The sequence below is a fragment of the Mixophyes fleayi genome, chromosome 6 (genome assembly GCF_038048845.1).
Source record: "Mixophyes fleayi isolate aMixFle1 chromosome 6, aMixFle1.hap1, whole genome shotgun sequence".
Classification (NCBI taxonomy): domain Eukaryota; kingdom Metazoa; phylum Chordata; class Amphibia; order Anura; family Limnodynastidae; genus Mixophyes; species Mixophyes fleayi.
In genome coordinates, this window is record NC_134407.1 from 957,526 (window position 1) to 981,070 (window position 23,545).

The following is a 23,545-nucleotide window of genomic DNA, read 5'->3' on the forward strand; positions in this document are numbered from 1 at the left end:
TACATGTGTCCTGAGAGTGAGAGGACATCGGGACTGTCTGTATTACATGTGTCCTGAGAGTGAGGGGACACCAGGACTGTCTGTATTACATGTGTCCTGAGAGTGAGGGGAGACCGGGACTCTCTGTATTACATGTGTCCTGAGAGTGAGAGGACATCGGGACTGTCTGTATTACATGTGTCCTGAGAGTGAGGGGACACCAGGACTGTCTGTATTACATGTGTTCTGAGAGTGAGGGGAGACCGGGACTCTCTGTATTACATGTGTCCTGAGAGTGAGGGGAGACCGGGACTGTCTGTATTACATGTGTCCTGAGAGTGAGGGGACACCAGGACTGTCTGTATTACATGTATCCTGAGAGTGAGGGGACACCGGGACTGTCTGTATTACATGTGTCCTGAGAGTGAGGGGAGACCGGGACTCTCTGTATTACATGTGTCCTGAGAGTGAGGGGACACCAAGACTGTCTCTATAACATGTGTCCTGAGAGTGAGGGGACACTGAGACTGTCTCTATAACATGTGTCCTGAGAGTGAGAGGACACCAAGACTGTCTCTATAACATGTGTCCTGAGAGTGAGGGGACACTGAGACTGTCTCTATAACATGTGTCCTGAGAGTGAGGGGACACCAGGACTGTCTGTATTACATGTGTCCTGAGAGTGAGGGGACACCAGGACTGTCTGTATTACATTTGTCCTGAGAGTGAGGGGAGACCGGGACTGTCTGTATTACATGTGTCCTGAGAGTGAGGGGACACCAGGACTGTATTACATGTGTCCTTAGAGTTAGAGGACGTCGGGACTGTCTGTATTACATGTGTCCTGAGAGTGGGGGGACCAGGACTGTCTGTATTACACGTGTCCTGAGAGTGAGGGGACACCGGGACTGTCTGTATTATATGTGTCCTGAGAGTAAGAGGACACTGGGACTGTCTGTATTACATGTGACCTGAGTGTGAGGGGACACCGGGACTGTCTGTATTACATGTGTTCTGAGAGTGAGGGGACACCGGGACTGTCTGTATTACATGTGTCCTGAGAGTGAGGGGACACCGGGACTGTCTGTATTACATGTGTTCTGAGAGTGAGGGGACACCGGGACTGTCTGTATTACATGTGTTCTGAGAGCATGTTGCTTTAGAGCAGGGGTGTCCAAACTTTTAGCTTCCCTGGGCCACATTGGAAGACGACGAGTTGGTTTGGGCCGCACATAAGATACACTAACAATAACGATAGCTGATCATCCAAAAAACCATAGTAAACATAGTTAACATATATATATATATGAGAAAAAAAGTGATATATATATCTATATATATCACTTTTTTTTCAAATCCCCCTATACTTACCTTTCAATCGCCCTGTTCCAAAAATCCTCTCTAGTTATTATACTATAATCACTTTTTGTATTGTTTCGATGCAATATCAATAAAGTGCATTTAAGCCAGGCATTGTATATCAGGGTGCCCTGACCAGGCCTGCGGTACCTGACATATACATCACTGTGACCCCAAATTGTCACCTGTTTTGATAATTACACCACTATGTTAGTTAAGGGATAACAACTTATAATGGGCCAAAGAGAATAATATATAATGCCCCATTAGTAATACAAGTAGACTTATGTAGCAGGGAGATAAGGTCCATGATGCTCCAGGACCAGGTGACTTTTATTCACTGGTCAGCGTCCCTTGAAATAATAAAAAAAATCCCCCTTAACTCACCTTTTAATCGGCTTGTTCTCCTGTCCTCTTCTCTTCTTTTCTCCAATTCTGTGCTGCTGATTGTTTTTCTCACGCGGGTGACTCCTCTGTGCTGCGCTCCACAATGGATGTTGGGTGTGATGACATTCACCGCACGGAGGAGGAGACCAGGGAGGGAGCCGGAGTACCAGCTGACGTGACCGCAAGGTAAGTATTTTCTTTTCTTTGCAGAATTTTTTTTTCCATTAACAACCCTCCTCAGAGAGGAGGCTGCTGGGTCCCGACACCCGGCGGATTGGTAATTTTATGTGCTCTTTCTTTTTTTTTATGGCTGGCCCGCGGCACCCCAGTGACAGCGCCGCGGCACCCCTGGGAGCCGCGGCGCACAGTTTGGGAACCGCGCTTTAAGGTAATGGGAAAGAATATGGCATTGTGGAGGAGGTAACAGAAGTGGAGAGGACAGAACATGACCAGAAATCAGCAGCTCTGGAACTATCACATTATATAGGTAGATTTATACAGCCGTTTCAGATTATACTGAAGCCACATTGTTACTGAGCCTCCGGCAGCTGTGGGGATGTCCTTTGAGCTTATCTACATTAAGTTATTTTGTAATACGGTTTTCTGACATCTTTACAACATGCAAATATAGATGAGAGAAATGTTCAGAACTGTTCAGTGGAACATCCGGCTCATTCCACATTCGAGCACAAAGTTCGGCGCGTTTCTCAGGTGGAGTTAGGTAAGTGTTCTACCATGTTTGTCTGGAGTTCTACCTTAGTATAGCCTAACCAGAAAGAACTGACACCATCATAGACCGGTACCACCAACTTACAGATACGGTGCACATGGCATCCGACAGAGATTTGTATCACCAAATCTTTGCACCTCTGCAATACAGTCTGCTCCACCTGCAACGTTCGCTCATCTCTACCGTGAAATGAAATCCTCAGCTGAGATCAGCGCCCTCCTCACTCTCTGTAACCGTTGAGTTACTCTGCATTCAGTCTCTGCAGCCGGATAGTGTTATTCCACACAAACTCTGCAATCCTAATGCAGAACTCGTCTTTCATACAGGAAAATAAAAGGAGAAAAGGAAACTAAATAGGGCGATGGAGTAATGCTACAGAAAACGCTGCTTTCACCTCTGTACATTCCCTTTTTATCATATTGTGGTGGAAAATGAATAGAAACATAAAAAATGTTCCTCTTTTAGCGGCAAAGCTTCAAGGCTACTGCACAAGACATAAAATGAGCACATCAAAGGGAAGATGAGTGTGTTGCAATTATTTCCTCTCCTTATCCGGACTGAATGCACCGGCCAAATCTGTCAGAAGACTTTATTGAGTAGCAGGTTTCTTCCAGATAAAAAAAAAGGACACGAAATTGTGTGTTGCAAGCGTGTAATGAGAAGGCAGACGGCCGCTGGAGGGGCCGTGGATTGGAGCTGTCTGCGGAAAGTTTCTCAATCTGTCGGCCGCAATATCTGGCAAAGAACTAAGAAGATGTCACTCTTGTAAGGAGATACAATTGTCAGGTAGACAGACACAGCGAGCTCTGTAATCAGGGCGGCTAATTTGTATCACACAAACACTTCGCTGCCATTTAACACTGCATAAAGGGATTTACAATAAGATGACAATAATATGGACCATCAGCATTTATCCCTGTACACATGTAATCCCATTATAGGTTTTGTGGCACGCAGAAGTAGCCGCCCAATGGCGATATATTGTTACCAAACTCCCCTCGTCTCTGTGCACCCTCAGGGGCACAGTTACCAACAACCGCATACAATGTAAATTAGTTTTCAATCCTTATCGCATTGATAAGTATTGAATTATTTCTCATATTTATGATAAAACTTCAGCAGGGACAGCAGTCATGATAAACTGCTGTCCTGTGAGTGTAACACTCACCGTGTCACTGCCTGGTCACTGCGAAGAAACTTATGATGCCGGCGTTTTCTTTGAACTCGGCCGACCAAAAGTATCGGACATGCGCACTATTCACTACACTATACTAAACTAACGAGGAACTGTTGTCATGTGACAGGGAGGGATCACATGATCCCTCCACACATGTGCACAGATACTAAACTAACGAGGAACTGTTGTCATGTGACAGGGAGGGATCACATGATCCCTCCACACATGCGCTGTCAGCTCTGCTCTTCTATCTACAGATCATCACAGCCTCTTTGTCTACTCCTCTCCCCTGTGGTAACGCTCTGCAGATTATTGCTACCTGTTCTCTGAAGTCTCCAGCACATCAATCCGCAGATCATCACAGCCTCTGTGTCTACTCCACTACCCTGTGGTAAACGCTCTGCAGATTATTGCTACCATCGCTACCAGCCTCCTGTGTACACTACAGCACACTACTCTACTGTCTCCTAATCTCTCAGCCATCCTGGTACTCCTCATCCAAAGCATTTTCAGTTACAGTCCTGGTTCTCTTTACAGTTTAGCTCATCACCTTCTAGGAGAACCGTGGCTTGCAGTCACCGAGCTGCGAAGACCAAGCACCCTTGCAGGAGCCTCTGGCGCGGACCTCCCGCTCGGTTACACTCTGGGTCTTCTAGGAGGTAGTGCCAACATGAGCAGACTGTATGGGTACTCCTCTGACCCTACCAGTTGTGAGAGTTATATAGACTTCTCCATGCCAAGACAATCTCTCCGCCCGGCAGGCGCAGGCTGGGAGAGGGAAGCCCGGGGGGCACACAGGCGGTCGCATCACGTGACAGGGGATGTAAGCGCGTCATTGATGATGTGGCCGCATCCCCTGTCATGTGATGCGGCCACCTGTGCGCTGACGTGGCCGCTGATGTTATCAGATGCGGCCGCGGAGGAAACTGTTGAATTTCGCATTCCGGGGGCGGCCGGCCGCTGCCCCCCGGGCCAGCCCATCCCTGCTGCCCGGGGAGCTACCACCAGCAGCTAACCCCACCCACGGCTACCTACAGAAGTTAGCTAGGAGTCATCACCTACCTTTCCTCCAAACCACATCTACTGGCTGTTGCTGTATTGCTACTGGTTGAAGCCCAAATATTTGTGAATGGCCTCTGTTTGCCACTCACCTTCTCCTGATGATATACCCAGGATCTTGGTCCTCCCAATATTCCTCCAGTCCCCCATATAATTCACCAGTGGACTCTAATATGGGCCCTTTGTACTTTTTGGCAGATCTTTCTTGGTTTCAACCTGGGTTTTGTAGCAAAAAATGATCTGGCCACCCGGAGCCTCCTGAAGGTTGGTCGGCTATCTGACTTACAGACCCTCCACTGACTCCAAGGAGACATCCAGAGAGTGCTCCTAGTCGGTACCAGGGCCATGCTTGTTCCCTCTGTGCTTTGGGCGCTTCTAAGAAGACAAAATCCACATTCAGGTATAAAGGAGCCCTCTCCTTCTCCTGGAATATTTAATGAAGAGCGGAAGGGAAGGACGGACTGCTCTGGTGATATTATTTTGGTAAATTATGTTGTGATTATTATATTGCCGTAATAAAATCCTACTCACCACCGTAATACCACTGAGTAATATTTAGCTTTTTAACCATACAGTTTTATTTGTATGACTGATAAATAGTAGTTTTATAGTGTAGTGTCAATTTATTTGCTCATTTCTATCCACGTTTGTTATCCACAATGAAGTGTCCCTTCAACAACACAGGATTTTCTCCACAGGAGTGTTCCTTCCATACAAGTAGCATTTCTCCTTCTCTTCTGTTATATACAATACATTACTACTGGAAGCAGCACCTCATACTATCAGACTAACATATTAAATCATGTCTTGGAAATATACATTAATTGGAAAGGTTTTTTCTTGTGCTGGAAATCATATATATTACTTATGTTAGACCAACCTATGACTATAATGTGTCTTCTGCGCACTGCTGGGTGTACCTGGCGCAGTTTATAAATCGCTACCTGCTGTAAGTCCATCTACGAGGTGCTTCCCGTCACACTCTGCCCCCCGCCTCCCTTTACCCCTCTTTCCCTCTTTTCCCTTCATGTAAAATGAAGAAATGATGTAGAAATATCGCTGAATTGAAGTTGACTTTATTTCGTTTCATGTAGACTTTGGATTGAAGATGTTACCAAGAAAATTAAAAAAAGGAAAAGTAAATTGCTACAAACACTGTCCTGTATGTTGTATCTTATCCTGAGTTCACAGATTCCACCTCTGCTTCAGAAACTGCAATTTATTGTTACATAAAACACAAGATAGTCCGTGTTCCTGGGCTTCAGCTGCATCTGAAATACAAGGACACAAATTAGGCGCAGAGTTCAGCAGGTTGTGAGCATGAAGTCAGCAGCAATAATAGGAAATCTGCAGCGGATTATTAGACGCTATTTGCACCTTAATCTGCTCGTGTTTATCTTATGTTCTGTATATACATTAATGTTACTGGAGAGAGAGAGTCAGTGATCGAAGAAGAAATATAGAAGAGTGGTATGAAAAATGTAATGGAAATGTAAGTGAGAGGAATGTTATAGCAATACAATGTAGCAGTAGGAGAAGTGGCGGTATGACATACCCCAGTATATACCTACTTCCACCACCGTGTGTGTGTATATATATATATATATATATATGTATAATGTAAGTAAGTGTGATAGTGATACAATGTAGCAGTAGGAGAAGTGGCGATATGACATACCCCGTATACCCCCCACTTCCACCACCGTGTGTGTGTATATATATATATATATATATATATATGTATAATGTAAGTAAGTGTGACAGTGATGCAATGTAGCAGTAGGAGAAGTGGCGATATGACATACCCCGTATACCCCCCACTTCCACCACTGGGGAGAGTAATATTTACTAGGGTGACATCTGCACTGATAATAAGTTATTTAACCCATGAACGATATCACCCACTGCACCGACCCGTTGAGAGCGACGGGTGAGGCTGATGACATTACAGATGTATATTTACACCCACATCTGATATACACAGCTCCAGCCAGAGGGTGATGGAGGATGGAGTCTTTAAGCTGAGAATAATGACCCTCATAGAACAATACAAACAGGTTTAAAACAAGTATCATGTACAGAAATACATTGTATTAATGATACCTTTAATGGCTTAATTAAGTTCATACGCACTGCGAGCTTTCACGGCACAAAATCCCCTTTGTCAGCCTTTATAAATGTACCGAATTCAACTGCTTGTTATGTATAATCCCCAATTCAAGGAGATGAAAAGACTGCAAACTACACAACAAATATTCCAACTGTTCTCTCACCTAACATAGTACAACATGGAAATATCACCACACAGATTACCAACATGTGTGACAGTGTACAGGATCACACTACAGAGTACTTACGTGTGCGAGAGTGTGTACAGGATCACACTACAGAGTACTTACGTGTGTGAGAGAGTGTGTACAGGATCACACTACAGAGTACTCTCCCCAGGTAATAGTATATTATGGTGATAACGTAGCTGCCCACTATCTACCTGGCATTCGGGATTAAAGCTCTGGCCTTGGGTCAGAGTTATTAGGGCTCTCTCAGTATCAGAACATATTACGGTGAGCTGGAGGAATAACAGTTAAGAATAGGGATAGACCTATCCTGACAATGAAGTAACACAGAAGGCTGCAGAGTACAGAGCAGTAAATCCTGGTCATTAGTTGTACTGTAGTGTGACGGCCACAGAAGATGGACAGCAGGGTCCTCATTAGTGGAAACAGCAAGACTGATAAGGAGAATATCAGGGTCCTTCGTATAAGAGGGCTAGAAGTATGGAGGGTGTCTAGCAGCCGGCACCGGTCACTAGGTTCAGGGTCTGAGTTAGATAATCATATAGAGATACTCTATACGGATAACAGTATTCAGACGCTTGACCATTACCCCAACAGGGACTGTAATAACATTGTATTCAAACACATATACTTTAATATGGAGTTGGTCGCCCTTTTGCAGCAATAACAGTTTCCACACTTCCTGGAAGGCTCCACAAGATGTTGGAGTGTTTTTGAAAAACAGCCCCATACCATTATCCCTCCTTCACAGTTGTCATAATGCAGTCAGGCAGGTAACGTTCTCCTGACATCCACCAAACCCAGACTCACCCATCTGACTGCTAAACAGAGAAGTGTGATTCATCACTCCACAGAACACGTTTCCACAGTCCAGGATCAGTGTGCTTTACACCACTCCATCCGTTGCTTGGCATTGGTCTTGGTGATGTGAGGCTGCATGCAGCTGCTCGGCCATGGAAACCCATCCATTAAGCTCCTGCCGCACAGTTCTTGTGCTTATATTAATGACAGTGAAAGTTCGGAAATCTTCAGCTATGGAATCAGCAGAGCGTTGGCGACTTTTACGCACCATGCGCCTTAGCAGTCGTTGACCCCGCTCTGTGATTTTACGTGGTTTTCCGATTTGTGGCTGAGTTACTGTTGTTCCTAAACGCTTCCACTTTCTAATAATATCACTTACAGTTGACCGTAGAATATGCAGCAGGGATGAAATTTCACGAACTGTCTTATTGTAAAGGTGTCATCCTATCACAGTACCACACATCCTATCACAGTACCACACATCCTATCACAGTACCGCACATCCTATCACAGTACCGCACATCATATCACAGTACCACACATCCTATCACAGTACCACACATCCTATCACAGTACCACACATCCTATCACAGTACCACACATCCTATCACAGTACCGCACATCCTATCACAGTACCGCACATCCTATCACAGTACCACACATCCTATCACAGTACCACACATCCTATCACAGTACCGCACATCCTATCACAGTACCGCACATCCTATCACAGTACCACACATCCTATCACAGTACCACACATCCTATCACAGTATCACACATCCTATCACAGTACCACACATCCTATCACAGTACCACACATCCTATCACAGTACCACACATCCTATCACAGTACCGCACATCCTATCACAGTACCGCACATCCTATCACAGTACCGCACATCCTATCACAGTACCGCACATCCTATCACAGTACCGCACATCCTATCACAGTACCGCACATCCTATCACAGTACCACACATCCTATCACAGTACCACACATCCTATCACAGTACCACACATCCTATCACAGTACTACACATCCTATCACAGTACCACACATCCTATCACAGTACCACACATCCTATCACAGTACCACACATTCTATCACAGTACCACACATCCTATCACAGTACCGCACATCCTATCACAGTACTACACATCCTATCACAGTACCACACATCCTATCACAGTACCACACATCCTATCACAGTACCACACATTCTATCACAGTATCACACATCCTATCACAGTACCACACATCCTATGACAGTACCACACATCCTATCACAGTACACTACACATCCTATCACAGTACCACACATCCTATCACAGTACCGCACATCCTATCACAGTACCACACATCCTATCACAGTACCACACATCCTATCACAGTACCACACATCCTATCACAGTACCACACATCCTATCACAGTACCGCACATCCTATCACAGTACCACACATCCTATCACAGTACCGCACATCCTATCACAGTACCACACATCCTATCACAGTACCACACATCCTATCACAGTACCACACATCCTATCACAGTACCACACATCCTATCACAGTACCACACATCCTATCACAGTACCGCACATCCTATCACAGTACCACACATCATATCACAGTACCACACATCCTATCACAGTACCACACATCCTATCACAGTACCACACATCCTATCACAGTACCACACATCCTATCACAGTACCACACATCCTATCACAGCACCACACATCCTATCACAGTACCACACATCCTATCACAGTACCACACATCCTATCACAGTACCACACATCCTATCACAGTACCACACATCCTATCACAGTACCGCACATCCTATCACAGTACCGCACATCCTATCACAGTACCACACATCCTATCACAGTACCACACATCCTATCACAGTACCACACATCCTATCACAGTACTACACATCCTATCACAGCACCACACATCCTATCACAGTACCGCACATCCTATCACAGTACCGCACATCCTATCACAGTACCACACATCCTATCACAGTACCACACATCATATCACAGTACCACACATCCTATCACAGTACCACACATCCTATCACAGTACCACACATCATATCACAGTACCACACATCCTATCACAGTACCACACATCCTATCACAGTACCACACATCCTATCACAGTACCACGCTGTACCACACATCCTATCACAGTACCACACATCCTATCACAGTACCACACATCCTATCACAGTACCACACATCATATCACAGTACCACACATCCTATCACAGTACCACACATCCTATCACAGTACCACACATCCTATCACAGCACTACACATCCTATCACAGCACCACACATCCTATCACAGTACCGCACATCCTATCACAGTACCGCACATCCTATCACAGTACCACACATCCTATCACAGTACCACACATCCTATCACAGTACCACACATCATATCACAGTACCACACATCCTATCACAGTACCACACATCCTATCACAGTACCACACATCCTATCACAGTACCGCACATCTTATCACAGTACCACACATCCTATCACAGTACCACACATCATATCACAGTACCACACATCCTATCACAGTACCACACATCCTATCACAGTACCACACATCCTATCACAGTACCACACATCCTATCACAGTACCACACATCCTATCACAGTACTACACATCCTATCACAGTACCACGCTGGTACCACACATCCTATCACAGTACCACACATCCTATCACAGTACCACACATCCTATCACAGTACCACACATCCTATCACAGTACCACACATCCTATCACAGTACCACACATCCTATCACAGTACTACACATCCTATCACAGTACCACGCTGGTACCACACATCCTATCACAGTACCACACATCCTATCACAGTACCACACATCATATCACAGTACCACACATCCTATCACAGTACCACACATCCTATCACAGTACCACACATCATATCACAGTACCACACATCCTATCACAGTACCACACATCCTATCACAGTACCACGCTGTACCACACATCCTATCACAGTACCACACATCCTATCACAGTACCACACATCCTATCACAGTACTACACATCCTATCACAGTACCACACATCCTATCACAGTACCACACATCCTATCACAGTACCACACATCCTATCACAGTACCACACATCCTATCACAGTACCGCACATCCTATCACAGTACCACACATCCTATCACAGTACCACACATCCTATCACAGTACTACACATCCTATCACAGTACCACACATCCTATCACAGTACCACACATCCTATCACAGTACTACACATCCTATCACAGTACCACACATCCTATCACAGTACCACACATCCTATCACAGTACCACACATCCTATCACAGTACCACACATCCTATCACAGTACCGCACATCCTATCACAGTACCACACATCCTATCACAGTACCACACATCCTATCACAGTACCACACATCCTATCACAGTACCACACATCCTATCACAGTACCACACATCCTATCACAGTACCACACATCCTATCACAGTACCACACATCCTATCACAGTACCACACATCCTATCACAGTACCGCACATCCTATCACAGTACCACACATCCTATCACAGTACCACACATCCTATCACAGCACCACACATCCTATCACAGTACTACACATCCTATCACAGCACCACACATCCTATCACAGTACCGCACATCCTATCACAGTACCGCACATCCTATCACAGTACCGCACATCCTATCACAGTACCGCACATCCTATCACAGTACCGCACATCCTATCACAGTACCGCACATCCTATCACAGTACCGCACATCCTATCACAGTACCACACATCCTATCACAGTACCACACATCCTATCACAGTACCACACATCCTATCACAGTACCACACATCCTATCACGGTACCACACATCCTATCACAGTACCACACATCCTATCACAGTACCACACATCCTATCACAGTACCACACATCCTATCACAGTACCACACATCCTATCACAGTACCACACATCCTATCACAGTACCACACATCCTATCACAGTACCACACATCCTATCACAGTATCACGCATCCTATCACAGTACCGCACATCCTATCACAGTACCACACATCCTATCACAGCACCACACATCCTATCACAGTACCACACATCCTATCACAGTACCACACATCCTATCACGGTACCACGCTTGTAGTCACTGAAGAATTCAGAATGACACATTTTGTATCTCATGGAGACTGCATGGCTGGTGCTGGATGTTATACACCTCTGGCAACGGGTCTGATTGAAAGACCTCAATTCAATAATTAACAGGTGTGACCAAATACCTTTGTCCATATAGTGTATGTTGTTTATATGGTTTATATTCTCCACAGGAGAAGCTTGGTCAGACACTGCGTCATATCAGATTATATCATAGACATCAGGAAATCCTCGCAGAACGCTGGATATGGCACTAGCAATCAGGATATAAGTAGTATCACAATATTTGCCCCCAAAAGCCACATTTCTAGACTTGGAATAGTTCTGAGATACCGAAGGCTATTTAACAAATGTTACAGCAAAATAATTCATCAACATAAACTGCCCAAAAATCACATAAAATTAGAGATTCTCAGGCTCGGTTCCTCGAGAACCAAACACACCCGAACTTAGGGGATCCGAGTACTGAGCCGGTACTCGGATCATTTTTTGCCTCGTTTTTTGAATCGTCGGATCTCGGGAGTTTTGAAACCTATAAATACAGCCCTCCACGACGATCTAGCGCCATTTGAAAGAGAGACACAGAAGCGGTAGCACACTGTGTGGAGCAGTTGGTCAGCCAAATAGGTAGAATTGAAACAGGAGGGGGTAGCGGTGTTCAAGAAAGTCTACAGTGACACTCAGGAAAGCTCCGTTGCTAATTCTCATTACAGAAAAATACAAATACTAGTGCTGTCAGGGTTGTTGTAATTCTGCAGTCAAATTCTACTGTGTTATATAGGTACCACACAAAAAGGAGAGCTCCATTGCTATTTGTCATTGCTGAAATAAAAATATTAGGCCTGGCAGGCTATTCTTCTGAATTTGCAGTCAAAGTGTACGGTGTTATCAAAATGGATTTACAGCAGTACACAGAAGAGCAGGAGCACCAAGCAGCTGCTGTCACCAGTCATGATGGTAGTAATCCATGTACGTCATCTGGTACAGCCTATGTAAAAGTACATAGTGTTTTTAAGTCAGGGAAACAAAAATGTAAAAAAAAACACCTTTTACCTTAGTCAAGAAAAAAATACCTGTAATCCAGGCAAAGTTATCTGCAGAAAAAAATAAAATTGTCAACATAACATTCTACACACGCAGTGGCAAAGAAAGAATGAGGCCTTCTCCTTTCTCTATGAGTGCGAGTTCTGTAACTGTCACTGAGGCATCTTCTTGTAAGGTCAGTCGTGACCAAGCAAGACCTTGTCATTCGGGCTCCAAAAGTGGTGTCCAAATACTTTTACATGTAAAAGCCGAGCTGGAAGAAAACAGTAAGGCATTAGAGGAAAATGTATGTTCAGATTCAGAAATTACACCAATCCCTGAGGACAGTCCATCCACGAGTGCTATGTGTAATCGTGACCATTCTGATAGTGTACCCATAAAGAAGGCCCCTTTCAGCATTTCGGATGCCACTTTGAAATTGGACTTCTGTAATGGTGTAGCGCCCCCTGCGGGGAAACAGGACAGACGCAACACAAAAGAACTTACCTTATAAACGATGGTCACCTCCAGTCCGCCTACGATATCCCAGCAGATCCGCAGCTGCAACCCTTGTCACCTCCAACCACGTCCCTCTAAGAAAGAGACAGAGATTACGGCCGTGCCTACCAGGTAAGGGCTGTCCGAGAATACGGCAAAGAACAAGGACACGGTCAGTCCAAGCTCACTTGCCGCCTCCTCACTTTGCTCTTGCCAAGGCACGGGGGACTGCAGGCACTTGAGACCAGGACTGGTCCCGCCTCAAGTACCTGGCACACCTCCCGGTGAGGGCCGAACCGAAAGGGGAATCGAGCGTGATACTCACCGGGACACTCCTACTTACGATCCTGTTCTCCTGCACCTTCCCGACACCTGCAGAGGACAAGAACACACAGCCTCCCTCTGCACTCTCAGTGAGACTAAGATGGCACCCACAAAACTAAACTGACTACAACAGCGACCCGACCCTAACAACGCTCTATTGGTCGGCAACGCAACTAAGTCAAACAACTATGACTAACTAGGTGTGGTGCACTAACAGAACTGCTCACTTACCACTACGGGGAACACCAGCCGGTGTTCACGGACTAAACCGGAGGGCGGTTCCTAACCCCCTCACCCAGGCCGTACCAAGAAGCTGCCTTCTTGCTATGGGGTCACCCACGGATCCTAAGGACCGGCTGCACCAGGCCCGACTGAGGCTCACTGGAACAGCGCACTAACCTGCGTACAGACTGCCGCCTGGAACAGCCGATCGAAACTGAACCGCCCGACTGCCCGTACCCAGGTATCGAACATGTGTCCCACTCCGGAACCGCCAGGTAACCTGCACGGAACTGAGGACTGGGACTCTCAACCTGAACCACAGGACGCCCCCTGGAACTGCGTTGAGCTGTGCTGTACTGCCACTGACTCACTCAGTCACCCCCTCTGGAAACCAGTGCGACCCCAGGGACCTAAGGGACGGGAAAACTACGAGTGTTGTTCCCTGACTTTGTGTACGCTGGTAACTACACTTGTCCCCACAGCACGGGTTAGCACAGAAAAACACAGGAACAAGAGCCTACCTTTAATGGAGGCCTGAAGTCTTGCCCCTGGACACAACTATGTAGCACACCCAAAGATACAGTAATACAAACAATACTCGCCGCACAGACAGAATAAATACAGTATACAGTACTTTGTACGCTACTCACCAGAGCACACCGCTGCTAGCCAACCAGCCGGTTGCTTCAGCACCCACAGGAGTTTCCGCTCTACTGTACCACCTAACTCCGTGTGCTCACCTCACACAGGACCGTGCCTACACTCACGAGGCTCTCACGCCTCTATCACACCACCACCAGGGCCGTCTGCCCTTCAAACCATGGGCCTCTTGCCCAGTTGCACACAGAGCCTTGTGCTCTGATTAATGGGCCTCAGCCCCCTCTCTAACTCAGGGCTCTGAGCCCACTAACTAGGGCCTTGTGCCCTGCCACCTAGGGGCACTAGCCCCTGCCTACTGAGGCCTGTGGCCTCCCTGACTATCTACTAGGGCGTTGTGCCCTTTATAGCCTACGGGCTACCAGCCCCTACTCAGGCCCTGTGGCCTTCCTATGGCCTCTAAGCCACTAACTACCTAAGGGCCTTGTGCCCTTGCACCTGGGGCTCTCACGCCCCCTGCCTAACTAACTAACAGGGGCTTGTCCCCTTTATCAAAAGTATTGTGGCCTACTGGCCCACTAATTCATAGGGGCCTAGTGCCCAAGTACCTGGGCCTTGTGCCCCTAATTTTCTCTGTCCCACGGGCCTTGTGCCCGACCGTGGCCACAGGCCTAGTGCCCGAAATTGACGTTGAGGCTACTTACCTGCTCTGCGCAGGAATCTCAACTTGCCACGCCGTCTTCTGCCTTCTTTCTCCGGGTCTTCCAGACCCTCCAGCCGGCGGCGCCTCTTCTCCTCTTCGGCGCTGGGTCTGCTGCTGCTGCTGGGGCGGGGGCGCTCTCAGCCCTTACAAGGGCTCCCCGCCGGCGATCTCCGCTGCTTCTGTTCTTGACTCACTGCTCTGGACGTCCCACGACGTCCTTCTCCCTCCGCCGCCGACTCTCTTCTGGCAAAACGGCGCCACCCTGCGACTTATATAGTCGCCGGCGTGACGTCATCAGCCGGCGCAAGCGCTGATTGGCTCGCGTATCCGGCCGCTGATCGGCCAGCGGGGAAAGATGAGCCCTGATTGGCTCATCCTTCCTCCGCTGCCAGAACCTGGAAAGAAGAAGCCACGATACTCACCGCTGGATCGATGGACGGGTGAGCAACCTTCTTTCTTCACCCGCTTGCAGGGCTCAGCCACCAGGGGACTCTTCAGCCCCTCCAGGGGCGCAGCACAGCCGGACATCTTCGCCCTCTTCACGGGCACTAGGCACATCTTCAGCCCCTCCAGGGGCATAGCGATGGCACTCTTCTCCGGGGACATCCTTACAATGGTGGATTCCAGCGGGGATGAATTAATAATGTGTGAGGATGATGTACACACTGATGAGGGTGAGGATGAAGCTGAGGATGATGACAACAACATCTTGCCACAGTGGAGTTAATTAACAGCACTGTTACCTTAGGTGACTTAAACCTATTGTTAGCTTGTTTTGTGGGGGCCCAAACAAACCAAGCACATCAGCCTCAATAGGGGCACTGCTTGTCGCTGAAGTGCTTGGTTTGTTAAAGTGTGCATGTCCTTTTTAAGATTCAACATAATGGTGGGTGGGAGGGCCCAAGGACAATTCCATCTTGCACCACTTTTCTTTTCTGCCACTGCTGTGTGCCAATATGTCCTAGATGTGGTAGGAACTGCTGTGTGTTTGTGTCGTTGCTCTGCCGCTTACCAACCAGCCAGGTCGTTGCAGTATTTGTCCGAAAGTGTATGAAAATAATTATGTGATCTGTGAGGTGGTCAAAATTGACTGCAAATGACTTGAAATTAGTGTTATTGAGGCTAATAATAATATTGTAGGAACAAAAAAAGAGCAAAATTATGTGATTTTAGCATATTTTAGGAATTTTTCTAAAAAATCCAGATCCAAAATCAAAACCAAAACCAGTTCATGGGGATCATGAGCATATCTACATAAAATTGATCAATATTTCAAGCAGTTCTAGGAACATCAATTCATTGCACTGAAAATATCTAAAATTGCTGTGAGTTCTGTGTCATGAGAACATGTGAGGCTTCCTATGACCTTGTGCTCAGCACATACACAGAGGGGTCACATCCAGCTGCACTGGTGTGTGGAGATGTCCCCGGAGAAGACCCCCGCCATCACTGTGCCCCCGGAGCTGGTGCCCGAGAAGCGGGCGAAGATGCCTGCTACCGCCGTGTCCCTGGAGGGACAGAAGACGCCCCTGATTCTGGTGCCCAGCAAGAGGGTGAAAAAAGAAGGAGTCCGGCGGAGCAGAGAGAAGGACGTCGGGGGACGTCCGGAGCGGCGAGTCAAGAACAGAAGACATCTAGCAACAGGACTCCGGAAGTGGCAGGGAGCCCTTGTAAGGGCTAGGAGCGCCCCCGCCTCCAGAGCAGCCAGAAGACCCGCGCCGAACGGGAGAAGAGGCGCCGCCGGCTTGAGGTTCTGGAAGACCTGAAGAAAGAAGAGGAAGATGGCGTGGCAAGCTGAGAGTCCTGCGCAGAGCAGGTAAGTAGCCTCAGCGTTAAGTCGGGCACTAGGCCCCTGGCCACGGTTGGGCACAAGGCCCGTGCAACATTGTATTAGGGGCACAAGGCCCAGGGAACTGGGCACTAGGCCCTTATGCAGTAGTGAGCCAGTAGGCCACAAAGGAGTTAAAAGGGGACAAGCCCCTGTTAGTAGATAGAGAGGGGGAGGCTCAGAGCCCCCAGGTACAAGGGCACAAGGCCCTTAGGTAGGTAGTGGCCTAGAGGACATAGAAAGGCCACAGGGCCTAAGCAGGGGGGGCTGAAAGCCCATAGCCTGAAGGGCACAAGGCCCATAGTTAGATAGAGAGCCCTCAAGGCCTAAGTAGGTAGGGGCTAGTACCCCTAGGTAGCAGGGCACAAGGCCCTAGTTAGTGGGCTCAGAGCCCTGAGTTAGAGAGGGGGCTAAGGCCCGTAACTAGAGCACAAGGCTCTGTGAGTAGCTGGGCGGAGGCCCGTCGTGTGAAGGGCAGACGGCCCTGGTGGTGTGATAGAGGCGTGAGAGCCTTGTGAGTATAGGCGCGGTCCTGTGTGAGGTGAGCACACGGAGTTAGGAGGTACAGTAGAGCGGAGGCTCCTGTGGGTGCTGTAGCAACCGGCTGGTTGGCTAGCAGTGGTGTGCTCTGGTGAGTAGCGTACAAAGTACTGTATACTGTATTTATTCTGTCTGTGCGGCGAGTATTGTTTGTATTACTGTATCTTTGGGTGTGCTACATAGTTGTGTCCAGGGGCAAGACGTCAGGCCCCCATTAAAGGTAGGCTCTTGTTCCCTGTGTTTTCCTGTACTAACCCGTGCTGTGGGGACAAGTGTAGTTACCAGCTTACACATAGTCAGGGAAGAACATACATAGTTTTCCTGTCCCTTAGGTCCCTGGGGTCGCACTGGTTTCCAGAGGGGGTGACTGAGTGAGTCAGTGGCAGTGAAGCACAGCTCAATGCAGTTCCAGGGGGCGTCCCGTGGTTCTGGTTGAGTGTCCCAGTCCTCAGTTCCGTGCAGGTTCCCTGGCGGTTCCGGAGTGGGACACGTGTTCGATACCCGGGTGCAGGCAGTCGGGCGGATCAGTTTCGATCGGCTGTTCCGGGGGGCAGTCTGTACGCAGGTTAGTGGGCTGTTCCAGTGAGCCTCAGTCGGGCCTGGTGCAGCTGGTCCTTAGGATCCGTGGGTGACCCCATAGCAAGAAGGCAGCTTCTTGGTACAACCTGGGTGAGGGGGTTAGGAACCGCCCTCCGGTTTAGTTCGTGAACACCGGCTGGTGTTCCCCGTAGTGGTTAGTGAGCAGTTCCCGTTAGTGCACCACACCTAGTTAGTCATAGTTGTTTGACTTAGTTGCGTTGCCGACCATTAGAGAGTTGTTAGGGTCGGGTCGCTGTTGTAGTCAGTTTAGCGTTTGTGGGTGTCCATCTTAGTCTCACTGAGAGCGCAGAGGGAGGCTGTGTGTTCCTTGTCATCCGCAGGTGTCGGGGAGGTGCAGGAGAACCGGATCGAAAGTGGGAGTGTCCCGGTGAGTATCACGCTCGATTCCCCCTTTCGGTTAGGCCCTCACCGGCAGGTGTGCGAGGTTCTTGAGGCGGAACTAGTCCTGGTCTCAAGTGCCTGTAGTCCCCCGTGCCTTGGCAAGAGCAAAGTGAGGAGGCGGCAAGGGGGCTTGGACTGAGAGTGTCCTTGTTCAGTGCTGTATTCTCGGACAGCCCTTACCTGGTAGGCACGGCCGTAATCTCTGTCTCTTTCTTAGAGGGACGTGGTTGGAGGTGACAAGGGTTGCAGCTGCTGATCTGCTGGATCGAATCGCAGCTGGGATATCGGAGGCGGACTGGAGGTGACCATCATTTACAAGGTAAGTTCTTTTGTGTTGCGTCTGTCCCGTTCCCCACAGGCGCTACAGGTGTAGGATACCCATCTCCATACTGCCACATGGTGACACTTCCTCATCATCACCATTTATTTATATAGCGCCACTGATTCCGCAGCGCTGTACAGAGAACTCACTCACATCAGTCCCTGCCCCATCGAAGCTTACAGTCTAAATTCACTAACACACACACACACAGACACACACACGGACACACACACACAGACAAACAGATTAGGGTCAGTTTGATAGCATCCAATTAACCTACTAGTATGTTTTGTTTTTTTGTATTGTGGGAGGAAACCAGAGCACCCGGAGGAAACCCACGCAAGCACTGGGAGAACATACAAACTACACTAAATAAGGCACTTACCTCCATATATAGCTTATTGCATGTTATTCCCATCTTCTTACGCCCGGAGCGGTGGAATGGGGCAAGGAGGTGTAACCACAGTTCAGTAAGGACATGTCATGCGGCCCTACCTATCTCTAGCGGGTTCCAGAGCGCAGGATGGCGCAGTGTGTGGTATGTAATATGCAGTGACGGGGAAGCTACGGCTCTGTATGTTATTCTTATTAGCACCATATAGGCTGATTTTCCATTGGGTGAAAACCATTTTGTTACCAGCTAGAGGGTTTTTTCTCTTTCGCTCAATACGTGAAAGGGTTACTACTGGCAATAACGTCACCTACGAGGTAGGAGTTACCCATTAGTCACTACATGGAAAGCCTTGGTAACAAATTTGGGGTCAGCGCCTCCTCCCTGGGGTCAGCGCCTCCTCCCTGGGGTCAGCGCCTCCTCCCTGGGGTCAGCGCCTCCTCCCTGGGGTCAGCGCAGCTCCTGCCCCAATGACACCGTTCTGTGGACACGTAAGGTGGCGCAGCGCCCACCGGGGCGCCCTTGGAGTGTACTCCTGACGTAGTTTCAAAGTGAAGTAAAAATGTGGTCTCTGTATAATGTAATATTGGCCCTGGACACGGCCTTGATGGGCAGAACACGTATGAGCTGTGTGGAGGCAAACATACGTGTGTTCTATCTGTACTATGTGTAATGATTGCTCAGCACATCCTCATCAGTATAATAATAGGTAACTGACGTGGGAGGAATGTTTTAGAGGATCAGCTCTTTGGAGACAGGCGTGAAGTCGGCATTATACTATGACCTGAAGTTACTGACCCCGGGGGGGTTTCTGCAGATTGGGGGGTGTCAGGAATCAGATATTACTGCTGGACCCGGCAGCTGCATCTTTGGTCATTTAATATTAATAGCACAGAGAGCGCTGTTCTCTGATTCTAAAGGACAAATAAAGGTTCCCTTGTGGACTGATAATATACTCCTCACCCCGTGGTATTATAGCGTTCTAGTAAAGGTGAGTGACCCATCCGCGGGGTCAGCCCTTTATGTACATATATATTATACCTATATGACATTACAGACGTCTGTGTGCAGTGTGAAGACTCAATCTGGTCTAAGACCCCCCATCAGTCACCATCTTATCTACAGACCACGTCCATCGACGTCTCCTGATATAATAATATACATGAAGACGAGGGCCCCTAGTAGCGCAGAACAGGGTCTTCGAGAGTGAATAATCAGCATTTCTGTATCTCTGCTGCCACCGTGATAAAATATTCATCAATTGCAGGAAAATAATTTTATTGCCACAATAAGTGATAAAAGATTATACTCTGATTATTACTCGGAAGATCTGTGATAAATCTGCCCTTGAGAGACGTGAATATTATACACATAGAGCAGTGTTGGCTAACCTGTGACACTCCAGGTGTTGTGAAACTACAAGTCCCAGCATGCTTTGCCAATATATAGCAGCTTATTGCTGGAACAGCATGCTGGGATTTGTAGTTTAACAACACCTGGAGTGTCACAGGTTAGCCAACACAGACATAGAGGTTATATTAACGTTTTATTTATTTATATACATTTTATCTCAAATACCTTTAATACATCTGAATTGGTACAGGTAGCAAGAATTGCAACCAGCATACAAAGATACCATATATACAGTATCTGTTCTCTGTACTGTGTGGGGTTCTAGACCTTACATACTAAGAACAGGTACAGAGAATTCTATCTGCCTTATAGAATAAGGGAAGTGTTACTGTGCAGGTGTCCGGACCATACAGAATAAAAACAGATACTGAAAGTTCCGTATAGCATATAGGAGAAGTGGTACTGTGCACGTCTATACCTGGAGCATAAAGGCAGTCTTTTCCTGTCTGTCCAGTTACAGAATAGAATATTTAACCCTCCATAATCTGTAATTATTGCCTAGTGATCCTATAGACCGTAATATCAACAATGCTCTTGCTGGATCTCACCTGCTTCCCTCTAACCCTTATTCCTAGATATCAGAATAAATACGTCACCGGCCCACAGAGAGTCAACGGGCCGAGTCATTAAGGAAAATAAGGCAAAAAAAGGATAAATGTTCTCCGGGACAAACCATGTTACAATACAAGGGGTGTAAGGTAGATTATTATTTTGCACATAAAGTTGATCTAGGACATGCCCTATCCCAACTATATATCTGTCCTCACATTTTACATCTACCTCTCCCTCCAATGCAACATGGTTTTGCCGAGGTGCAAAGTTACTCATTTTTTGCTTTACTCTCCTTAATGATTCAGGGTCCAACGTCTCATATTCATCACTGATTTCAACGTGTGAAAATAATTTTCTCCTGTGACCCAAAGTGTAAAATCAGCTACAAACTGCGGGTGTCTGAGAACACAACAGGGTCTACAAATCACATGAAACAAATACAACACACAGATAACAGACCAGGCCCCGGGTCAGAGATAAAAGAGGAATATTTTACCTGTGAAAGTAACGTCAAACGTGCGCTCGGACACTCGCTGCGGCCTTATGTACTAAGAGACAAAACCCCATTATCAGTGATGAGTACAGGAGCTCTGGATACTGCGCACGGTGCCATAAATCTGTTAATGTCAGGACGGGGCCCAATATATACCCCGAAAGAATCATCATATCCCGTCGCCTGTTTCATCTACAAGAGACGGCTGCTCACAAGGAGCCTTTATAGGTTCAAGTCAGAGTTAAATTATATATTAATAAATGAATTAGCTCCACAAATAATGGCCATAATGACATTTTATTCTGAGGATTGTGAGCTTCACGTTTGGATGGCTTTTTGAAATGAACAGAGCTTAGTGGAACGGCCGGGCCCGTCCTCCGTCTCTGCATAATTTACTTGTTGTCAGTTTGTATAGCCGCATTACACATGCAAATTGAGCTGGCTGCGCAAACAGCACTTAGAGATGATAAAAACGCATTTACCGCGGCTATAGACAGAGGATTTATTTCACTTTCTCACCCAGGTCAAGCAATACATGTATCTTACGATTGTGTGTACCAAATTTGGTTGTAATTATATTGGCAAATTATTCTCTATAATCTTATTATTTTTAGCTGTCTCTTGTGCTCTAGATAATTAGCTTTCTTTGCTAAGCTTCAGAAAAAAAAAGAAAGCATGAGAGAGAAACAGTTATACAAGTGGAAAGGTACCGGCTCCATTATCGGTTTTGGATTTTAAATGCATTCCTCCTATTTTGGAGGCTTTGTGTAAATTAAAAATGTCATCTTCCCTAATATTGGACGTGCTGCTCATTCCGCGCTGAATTAGGGCCCCTGAAACCCCTGCGTTTGCTACTAGATATCTCAGCCACTTTATATGTTAATCTGTGCTAATGAATTCCACAACCCGTAGCTGGCGAGAGATGACTAAAATTATTACCACTTATACAGATAGGCTTTTTTCATTTAAAGTTCAATTCAAATTGCTGCTATAAACAGCCTGACACACAAAGATACCTCCCATAATTATGATTAGTTTATCTGGCCTATTGCCTGGTCCACAGGTTTAACTGCTGGGGTTTCCCATCTACAGCCCGGATCCCGCGCTACAGGGCGCCAACAATTCAGGTGCCATAGAGTTTTCTGGGTCTAACCTGCCTGGCACACCCTGTCCACCCAGTGGGCACTGAGACATGATAGTGCGCTCACACTCACACTCATGTCCAGCCAAGCCTTAACTCCCAACTTTATGGAGGATTAAATGAGGACTCATGCCAAAGGGGGTGTGGCTGAATGTCATCAGGGGTGTGTCCATGCCCCAGGGTGTGTGTCTGATGCAGACCCCCAACCCCCCCACCCCCCCCCCCCCCCATCCACCGCTGCTGTGCCAGGAATACTTCCTGACATCCTCACCCGATCTGGACACGCTGTCCTGGTCAGGATGACCCGATCGCCGCTGCGTCACGCTCACCAGATTTGAGGGACGCTAGGGGTAGTATGGGGTAGAGAAGACAGACAATGGCAGCTCTACTGAATGGTGAACTCATGGACACTTACTCCTTTATAGAAACTAGAACTTGCATCCCGTTATATTTGTATCAAACAAATAGAAATGTGATCTAATAAAATAC

The 23,545-nt window shown here is 47.2% G+C and overlaps 2 long non-coding RNA genes across 3 annotated transcripts in view; one reads left to right on the forward strand and one right to left on the reverse strand.

The window, feature by feature from the left end:
• Positions 1 to 3,038: 3,038 nt before the first annotated feature.
• Positions 3,039 to 23,545, forward strand: part of LOC142160142 (uncharacterized) — a 35,462-nt gene continuing 14,955 nt past the window's right edge. Inside the window, exon 1 of one of the 2 annotated variants that reach the window (XR_012693066.1) lies at positions 3,039 to 3,220. This is a non-coding gene — a long non-coding RNA (uncharacterized LOC142160142). Of the gene's footprint in view, positions 3,221 to 18,706; positions 19,064 to 23,545 lie in introns of those variants that run through there. The other variant, XR_012693065.1, reaches the window with a different exon arrangement.
• On the reverse strand, positions 5,746 to 22,093 carry LOC142160143 (uncharacterized). Its single transcript, XR_012693067.1, has 2 exons — positions 21,919 to 22,093; positions 5,746 to 5,962 (listed from the first exon to the last, which is right to left on the reverse strand). It is a non-coding gene; the product is annotated as an uncharacterized LOC142160143 (long non-coding RNA).